Below are 10,000 nucleotides of genomic sequence, written 5' to 3' on the forward strand. Positions count from 1 at the left end.
TAGGCACCATCCTTAAACAGAAGGATGCCATCAAAGCAACTACACCGTCGAAGGGCATCACTATTTTGTCCAGCAAGAGGAGCCATGTGCATGACGAGATGGAACGGCTGCTCCTCATCTGGATAAAAGACAGAAATCGCTGGCGATACAGTAACGGAGACGGCAATCGCTCGCAAGGCCAGTGATACTTTTGGCGATTTGATTGCGCAGGCGGAAGACGAGGGAGGGGAAGGGACTTCAACCGCAACCCCAGAGTTCAAGGCTTCGCATGGCTGGTTTGAGAAATTTCGTAAACGGGACTGGCATCCATTCGGTGGTGCGTCATGGGGAGGCTGCCAGCTCGGACACGAAAGCAGCCGAAGCCTTTAAAAAGACGTTCAACGAGATGATGACCAAGGAAGGCTACAGTTCTCAGCAAGTCTTCAACTGTGATGAGACTGGCCTTTTTTTTAAAAAAAATGCCTCGTCGGACATACATCACAGAGGAAGAGAAGAAGCTACCCGGGCATAAGCCTATGAAAGACAGACTTACGCTCGCACTTTGTTCGAATGCCAGTGGGGATTGCAAGGTGAAGCCCCTACTGGTGTATCACTCCGAGACTCCTCGAGCCTTCAAGGCCCACAAAGTGTTGAAGGAGAAGCTTCCAGTGATGTGGAGGGCTAATGCAAAAGCCTGGGTAACGAGGCTTTTGTTCACCGAGTGGGTAAATCTATGTTTCGGCCCGACTGTGAAGAGTTTTTTGCAAGAGAAGCGCCTCCCCCTGAAATGTCTGCTGGTGTTGGACAATGCCCCTCCCCACCCTCCTGGCCTCGAGGAAGATATCCTAGCGGAGTATTCCTTCGTTAAGATTCTTTTTCTTCCGTCCAACACCACCCCTCTCCTCCAGCCCATGGACCAGCAAGTGATAGCGAACTTTAAGAAGCTGTACACGAAACATCTTTTCAAGAGATGTTTCGACATCACCGATACCACAAACCTCACCTTGCGTCAATTTTGGAAGGAGCATTTCGACATCGTCATTTGCATCCGACTCATTGACCTAGCTTGGCAGGAGGTTTCTAGGCGAACCTTGAATTCCTCGCGGGGGAAACTCTTCGCCTGATGCCGTATCCGCCAGAGACTTCGAGGGATTCGACATGGGCGAAGCTGGTGCTGCAGTCAGAAACAGATGACGATCCCGAAACTGTTTTGGAACCAGATCTTGACGAGATCGTTGCACTCGGCAAGTCCATGGGGCTGGTCGTCGACGAGGACGACATCAACGACCTTCTCGAGGAGCACAAAGAGGAGCTTACGACGGATGACCTGAAGGAGTTGGAGGCCATGCAACTTAACGTCATTCAAGAGGAGTTCTCTAGCAGTGGTGAGGAAGAGGAGGAGGAGCCTATGACAACGGCAGAAATTACGGATATTCTAGGCGCTTTTCATAAAGTGCAATCGTTTATCGAAAAAAGACACCCCGAAAAGGCTCACACAGGTCGTATGCTTGCGCAGTTCGATGACGTTTGCCCGAGTCGTTTCAGGAACATTGTGAAAAGTAGGCAGAAGCAATCTTCCTTAGATTGTTATTTTTTAAAGAGGCCTTCAGCATTAGCAGGAGTAAGCAAAAAGGAAGAACCAAGTGATAAAAAACAAAGTTGAAAGCAAAAAGGAAGAACCAAGTGATAAAAAACAAAGTTGAAAGCAAAAAGGAAGAACCAAGTGATAAAAAACAGAAAGTTGAAAGCAAAAAGGAAGAACCAAGTGATGAAAAACAGAACGTTGAAAGCGGTGATGAAGTTGAAATTCTGTAAAAAAAAAAAAATAAAAAAAAAAAAAAAAAAAAAAAAGGCCTACGTAAAAGTAAAAAAAAAGTTGAAAATAAAAAAAAAATAAAAAATTTTTTTTACGTAATTTCTAGATTTTTGTAAGTTAAGTGTTACAGTTTTGTTAAGGTGTTTCGTAAATTTTAGTTTTATAGTTTTCCTTAAATTTTGTGTGTGTTTTCATAAAGTTAAGTGTACGTACGTACGTACGTTATCTGCCGTTTGTCCTCCTCCTCCTCTGCCGCCACTATTGGAGATAGCCTCACTCGAAAGGTAAGCTTCCACATTTTACGTTACAGTAATAATATTTCTTGTACACTAATATACACTTTATTTACAGGTTTTGGATTTTTAGTTTTATAGTTTTCCTTAAATTTTTTGTGTGTTTTCTTAAAGTTAAGTGTACGTACGTTATCTGCCGTTTGTCCTACTCCTCTTCTGCCGCCACTATTGGAGATAGCCTCACTCGAAAGGTAAGCTTCCACATTTTACGTTACAGTAATAATATTTCTTGTACACTAATATACACTTTATTTACAGGTTTTGGATTTTTATTCTTAATTTAGGTATTGAATGGTCCAAATTGTTGTAGTATTTCATTGTTTATAGGTCAATTTAGCTTTATTATGAAATTTACTGGGGTGTTTTTGGAGGGCTTGGAACGGATTAGCCATTTTACATGTAAAATGTGTTCCAAGATACGAAAAACTCATTATACGAAGGCCGCCTGCCTCGGAACGGATTAATTTCGTATCTCGAGGTACCACTGTGTGTATATATATATATATATATATATATATATATATATATATATATATATATATATATATATATATATATATATATATATACTGTCATTCCCTAATTAGTCTTGACTTATCAGTAGAACAGTAGTGACCTCTATTGACCCTACAGTGACCTCTCCCAGTATCTCAGGATTTGTATGAAACTCCTCGGATTTTTCCACAACTCAGTAGAATCTTCTAACTTCTATAAAACTCCTCCCACTTCCCTTCCAACTTCACCCACCCATCTTCCATCCCCTTCCTCTCCCCCTTCCACAGCGCACAAGTGTTGATTTTGATGTGTCATTTCCCCCTCCTCCTTCAGAAGCATGCGATCAAATGTTAATTTAGCTGTTCTCCTCCTCCTCCTCCCCTTCCCTCTTCTGGAACACATGATCAAGTGTGGATTAAGCCTAGTCCTCCTTCCTTCCCTTTCCACTTCCACCTTCCCCCTCCAACCCCCTCTCCCCTTCCGGTGCACACGGTCGTGTTAGTTTCTCCGAGTCCTCCCCTTACCTCTCTTTACTCCTTCCCTTCCCCCTTCCATTCCCTTCCTCCTCTTTCCCTCCACCTCTCCTTCCCCTCCACTCCACACAACGAGGCTTATTTTGAATACTCACTATAGCAAACTCCACGCAGGTCGTCGTAGTTACAACTTACTGATGGAAACTTCAACACTGACATAACCTGGGAATCTCACTACTTCAGTCATTTAATGGCGAATTTTAAAGAAAGACCCTGAGCAACTTTGTGGTCTGCAGCGTTCCCAGAACTTGCTGTCAGGCTGGTTGCTGTACTAGAAATGACGGAAGTCAGTGTCACGGAACTGCGGTGCGGATTCGCGGAAGCCTATCTAGTCAAATATAGATCGATAGTTTTTGTTAACAAAGAAAATTTTACTGTAATATCATAATAACTCTGATTTTCACCTGTTACTCTAGACTTTATTATTCACACACCATATTGGTACTTCGATGGGTTATCTTTTTTTAAATTTTAGTTTAAAAATGAGTTAAAAGCTCGCTTGGTACTATTGGTAAAACCAAGTTGACGAAGACAAAGACAAGTGGTGAAATGTCGTGTGTTCATACGTGTGACAACATTTAGATGCAATATGCCAATTTCCTTACACACTGTAAAGGCCATTAGAAGAAAGACGAAATCCCTCTCATCCAGTGCAGTACTACAAGAGCACCTGAATGAATGGAGTAACCAAATAAAAATTATTTGAAAACGGTGTAAGGAGAACGGACCTGGTAGTACTACACTATGAAGTGATAAACAATTAAAACTCTTACGGTGGCGTTGCTTTCTTACCTTGTTGTTAAATGCAATTATTCCTTTAAATAACCTTTTTTTTCACTGTTAAAAGCTAAAATTACACCAGAGTTTTTGTTCCTAAGTAGAACTCCTTGAAGGCGAGAGAAAGGCAGAACTTATTCCTGCTAGTATTTGAGGTAGTCAAAGAAAACGGTGGGAGTAGTATTTCACACACACTACTGTGTATTTCAGGGTCGTGTCTAATTGATTTTCGTCAATAAAATTTTACCAAAGCATCATATATGGATCGTATTTTGGTAATAGCTATTTGAAGCCACGACCTAATTGGCAAAAGTTATGCAGTTATGTCTAATGATGATAACCAAGGCTCTTATCAGAGCAAGTCAAAGAAATTTAAAGGGAAACTTACCTAAATTAAAAAGCACCCTGAGAGAGGCTAGTTGTGATGTAAACTATGACATTAGACGTAATAGAAACAAATATTTGACCCTCTTGTACAATAAGTTTAAAGGAAAGGATGGGCAAATCATTGTTGAGAATGACGATAAAATTGCGGTTACCAATGATGATACCAGTGGCAATGAATAAGGATGTGTTTATATATATACAACATATGACAATATTATAGCAAAGGAATTTGGTAACAATTTGACATAATACTCGTATGGCGAGTATGAAAATGAGATATACAAATATTTTTATTTCTATACCAAAACCTTTCTAACTTTGTAGAAACTTTCTTGACTGATAAACAATCTCACTGACTAGCTGCAACGACCATTTTCAACAACTTATCTATTATACTGACCTCCTTTTACGTATATACACATACATACACTATATATATATATATATATATATATATATATATATATATATATATATATATATATATATATATATATATATATACTATATATAAATACACAAAATTTCATTTATGTATTATCTCTATGTGTATTTATGTATGCACCACGTCTGCTACTATATGTATACAGCATATGTATTTATGCAAATTCTATCATCCTTTTCCTGGAAGTCGAAGTATGACTAATAACAATAATGATGGTTATAATTAATAACAAGAACAATGATACTAACTGTAATGAATATTAATGTGATTATTATCATTATGATTAACAATACCATAATCAACACTTCGCATGGCCGTGTGCATAGGAAAAACAAAGCATGTTATAAAATGAATGCATTTTTAATCATTGGCCAAATACTGGTCTTGATCCACACAGGCCTTACGACCGTGTGCTAAATTTCGTGGGTATCCGAACAATACTTTACGTATCCTTGAAACTCCAGGGCATCAATGGTTTTCACAGAGCGAATGTGAGACTTGCTGCACATTTCAAGTTAAAAGAAATGTGAATTGCGCCATGGAACTGTATTGTACTCTACTTAGGAGGTTGAGGGTGTGAAACAATATACGAATTCCACATACTACTGTTACTACTACTGCTGCTACCAATATCTGAGTCTTCATTCATTAAGTAATGGACGGGGTGACAAAAGTACGTCATACTACTGTGTCAGCGAGTGGGAGGGCCTTCAGTAATGACGTGTTATTAGCCTGTGATTACGAGCCTGCTAGAGTTACCTAAGTTTCCCTTTAAATTTCTTCGCTTTACTCTGATAAGTGTCTTAATCATCAACATTAGACAACATTGCCTATTTTCCCCAATTAGCCTGTGGCTACATTAGACACGGCCCTGAAATGCTCTCTCTCTCTCTCTTCAGCTGCATTATGAGTAACTAAATGGATTTTAAAAACATGCTTTTGTAAAAACTGTAAGGAATAAATAAGTTGGCTAATTCGTTGGTTTCAGACGAACGTTCTGGTAGGACAAAATGCTCACGTACAAGGTAGCTATATGCCAATACTTATATTCAAAGGCATATCTCTCTCTCTCTCTCTCTCTCTCTCTCTCTCTCTCTCTCTCTCTCTCTCTCTCTCTCTCTTACTTCTGGTTACATACTATCCATATTTATACCACCTCAAGTTATTTTCGAACGATCATTTTAAAGAATTTCTTGCTAGAATCTCTTCTGTAATCCTAAAGATGATGGTTAACAATAATTCCACCGCACTAGAATAATTCTAACTGATGTCAGTTTGGGAACGCATTAGACAAACCTTTCTCCTCCGTGCTTGCAAAATGAAAATATTAAGCCAGAAAATGCGCAAGTGTGCCACCGAATCTGGCAATTTTCAGTACGTCTTCATCATCACCGAAATTGTCATGGTCATTGCTTACAACGTCGTGTAACGCACGGGACCCCTGGGAAATTCCTTTAGTTATCTGAAGTTGAGGTAAGAGTTTTAATGGCCCAAAGCGAGGTAAAACTCAGTAGATTATGCTTTAGCACAGAGCAGATGGGAGAAGACAGAGCAAGTTGGGGGATGCACTGGTTAGCTTAGGAGTGGCTGGGAGTACGTATATCTCGACACCATTTAGTGTAAGCGAAAGTTAGATGCACAAATGTATGTACTGGATGAGTAGAGGTGAAAATGTGCTGGTATATGTAATTGAAACAAGCGAACCTGAAACTTGACAATAAAACAAGGGAGAAATGCATATGATTAGCAAATTAAAACACTATATTGGCGGAAAGAGAATAGGACAGGTTTACTGGATGTTGTCAAAAATGAATGCAGGCCTAGGTCGATGAAGTGAGTATTATGAAGATTTGTTCAATGCAGCGAGCAGAAGAAACACAGAAAAGAATGATGTGGAAATGAGTGTTGAGGCTGTATGGATGGAAATGACCAGGTTGAAGACAGTTAAGACGTCAGAAGGTGGGAGAATTGTTGGGGGAAAATTATACCACGTAATAATGAAAGCGTGATAATAATTGTAAGGTATGTCTGCATGAGGGTAAAGGTGATAGACAAGACTGACATTTATAGAGTCATAACATCAGTTAGTATAACAGGGAAAGTGTAGGGCTATATTCTGACTGGAAAAACCAGATAGATGACAGAAGGACTGATAAGAAAAGAGCAGCATGAGTTTAGACAAGGAAGAGGGAAATCGGTGGTAATGATCTATATATTCATTTTTTTTTATCCCAAAAGATTTTTGCATGAAATTTGAAAAAAATGCTGGCTATATTCATATAAGAGAGGTAATGGGGATTTAGGGGTAAAATCTCATGATAATATATATGAATATTTATGATTATGACTGTTTCTCGTTCTCCCCAAAATTCCAGGCAAAGCAGCGTCATATAAAGTGCATGCACAATCATTATCACCATCAATGGAAAAATGGCTGTGCTTTTAAATTCATAGTTTGTTAATAAATCATGAGTGATATTTATTAAAAGGACGCCAAATGCACGCAGCATGTGTTCATATCTATGTAATGGACTGCCATTCATTATGCAGCAATATCCAACCCGTCCTTTTTTATGAGTAATTAAACCCGTATTTCATTTTCGGTTTTGAAATGGTGAAAAGTGCTTATCAGCAGACTTTCGAAATTTGTTTAGTTTTAGGAAAATGTGTCGCATTTTGTCAGTTTTCTTTCATAACTCCGGTAGGATACGGAGTACTGAAAACACGACTTACAAAAAGTCGTGTCGGTGCCTCCTTTATAAATCTATATTCACCAGAAGGCAACCAAGTCTCAGACATCTCCATTCCCATTACTTTCCTTCTCTGTCAATGAAAAGCAAATGAAAGTAGTACGTAGATAAACAGCGAAACAACTCATGGGCAGTTTCGTAGTGGGGCTCCTTAGCTTTGAGCATTTATTTACCTGCCTCGTGAATCCAGACTTCAAGAGCGAAAACATCGACGGGAGTTCGAGAAAAATGCTATTCATGTCAGCTTGGTGTTCTTGAGATGGCGTCTTCACTGTCGTTTGTGCCTTAAGCCGTCTTTTACTTGTTACAGGTAACTTGCGTTCCCACAGTGACAGAAGTACATTGATATTTCTCAGGATAAAAACATTGGATAAGACCCGAGTGGTTCTTTTAAGGATCTACAAGAGTCTTAAATATTAATTCTTATTTTCGTTTTCCTGGCATTCAATTTCTTCTTTATACGATTATCTTTTCTTAGAGGAAAAGATAACTGGTCGAAGGAACAGAACACGGACTCCTTTCCATGACAGTTTAAGAGACTCATTCTCGTCTTACAAGTCACTCCTCCTTCCACTACTGATTTCATTCATAAAATTGTGGCTATGAATCCAAGCACAGGGACACATTCAGCCATTCTGCGCTAAAGGTTGTGAAAAGCACGAGTTTGGAATTGTTGGACGACAAGACGAATATTAAGGAAGTGGGAACGGAGATCAAGTAAAAGACTAAAGAGTAGGTGTAGCTAGAGGTCGAAAGGATGACGCAAACGACCTTTAGTAATGGCTACGGTGCGCCACGTGAGGCGCACTGACGCCACTACCTACCACTGGAATGGTTGGACAGCAAGATGGAAGAACGGAAGGCGAACGGAGGTCAAATAAAAAGTTAAAGAGTCTGTGCAGATAAGAGGTCGAAGGAAAGCTGCAAACAGACTTTAGTAATGCCCACAGTGCACCACTTTAAGTACTCTTAATGGCATTACCCCAGTGACGGGCCTCCCGTCGCTACGAATGCCCAGAGCATATGATGCCCAAAGCAAGAGGAATACATGGCCCGGAAGTGGAAGAAGATTCACGATAATAACGTCCGTTTACTCACTCTCAGAGTCTTCTGCTCATTAGCGTTGGTTTCTTTCATTGGATGAAATGTACCACACTTAAGTTATGTGAAGAAAAAAAAAAAGGCCTGTAGGAACTTCGTTGCCTGCAGTGCGTGTGTATATGTGTCCTAACCTTTTTTTGTTTATTCTTGAAACGTGATGAAATATATTTCGTTATGTAATAAGGGAAAGGGCACACACGCACAAAACTCATATATATATATATATATATATATATATATATATATATATATATATATATATATATATATATATATATATATATATATATATATATATATATATATATATATATATATATATATATATATATATATATATATATATATATATTGTAACGATTAGTCGTTATTTGTTTTAAACCACCATTACGATGGTTGCATTGTTTCCCTTACCCGCCAGCGTTTATCGTCATGATGACGAAGGTTACTTTTGTCATGGTGTGAGTGACACCTGCAGACAGGTTTTGGATGGCGACCTGAGAGGTTCTGGGAAACCTCGGCTGAGAAGGCATGGCAGTATTGGGGCAGCTGGAAGTCATATTTTGACTTCAGCAGTTATCACTTTACCTGTTGGCCGTGGTAGCAGTTGGATGGGAGATGGCTAAACCATAGTCGTCTGTGGAGCAGTTTAGTTCCAGATCAACAACAGATTGTTGTATTGACGTTTCTTCTCTGATCATCTGTGTGATGGCTGTGTTCCAGTTTGCAGTTGGTGACTGCTTCGATGATTTCGCGGAGATCGTCTGTTGGTATCCATCCTTTTCGACAGCTGGGTCAGTCGTGTCGTCTCTACGGAGATTGTTATGCAGTTTGGTGTTATGTTTCCGTGCTGCATGACTGTTTGTTTGCTGCTTGTATATTAATGATTAATTGTTTATGCTGTTTTTACTATTTATATTAATTATTATTGTATGATTATGTATGCTGCCTATTTATTATCATTTATGTTCGTGTTATTGCCTATTATTAATTTTCGGTGTCGAGCAAGTGTATGGCTCTATTAATGATGTTATTGTAATTTTCATCATTATTTCTTGTGTCGAGCGAGTTTATGCTCTGATTTAGTGTTATGTTCACTACTGTCTGATTTTGGTTGATTTATTGATTTTGATAACTAATCATTGTGTAGTTTCCTCACCCAAAACCTGATCTCGCTTGTACATAATGTAATAACTTGTAAATAAATTATTATTAAGGTTATTTTTGCATTTTGTTCACTCCTCCTCCTTGATTTGCCTTGCCTTTCGTCAGTCATTCCAGCCCAATTTCTTGTTTTTATTTTGAATCTGCTGGTCTCTAATTACGAGATCGTTACATTGGCGACCGTGTTTCAGGATTGGGTCTGTTTTGGCTGGCGAGTTTTGTTCCTGTTCTTGGAGGAGTGACTTGAGGTTTTGCTAAAA

The 10,000-nt window shown here is 39.0% G+C and overlaps 1 long non-coding RNA gene across 1 annotated transcript in view; it reads right to left on the bottom strand.

Annotated features, from left to right (window-relative positions):
* Positions 1-3,407, bottom strand: part of LOC135220095 (uncharacterized) — a 53,491-nt gene extending 50,084 nt beyond the window's left edge. The window contains exon 1 of the long non-coding RNA XR_010315566.1: positions 3,212-3,407. This is a non-coding gene — a long non-coding RNA (uncharacterized LOC135220095). The remainder of the gene's footprint in view (positions 1-3,211) is intronic.
* Between the last annotated feature and the right edge of the window lie 6,593 nt (positions 3,408-10,000).

The sequence above is a fragment of the Macrobrachium nipponense genome, chromosome 1 (genome assembly GCF_015104395.2).
Source record: "Macrobrachium nipponense isolate FS-2020 chromosome 1, ASM1510439v2, whole genome shotgun sequence".
Taxonomy (NCBI): domain Eukaryota; kingdom Metazoa; phylum Arthropoda; class Malacostraca; order Decapoda; family Palaemonidae; genus Macrobrachium; species Macrobrachium nipponense.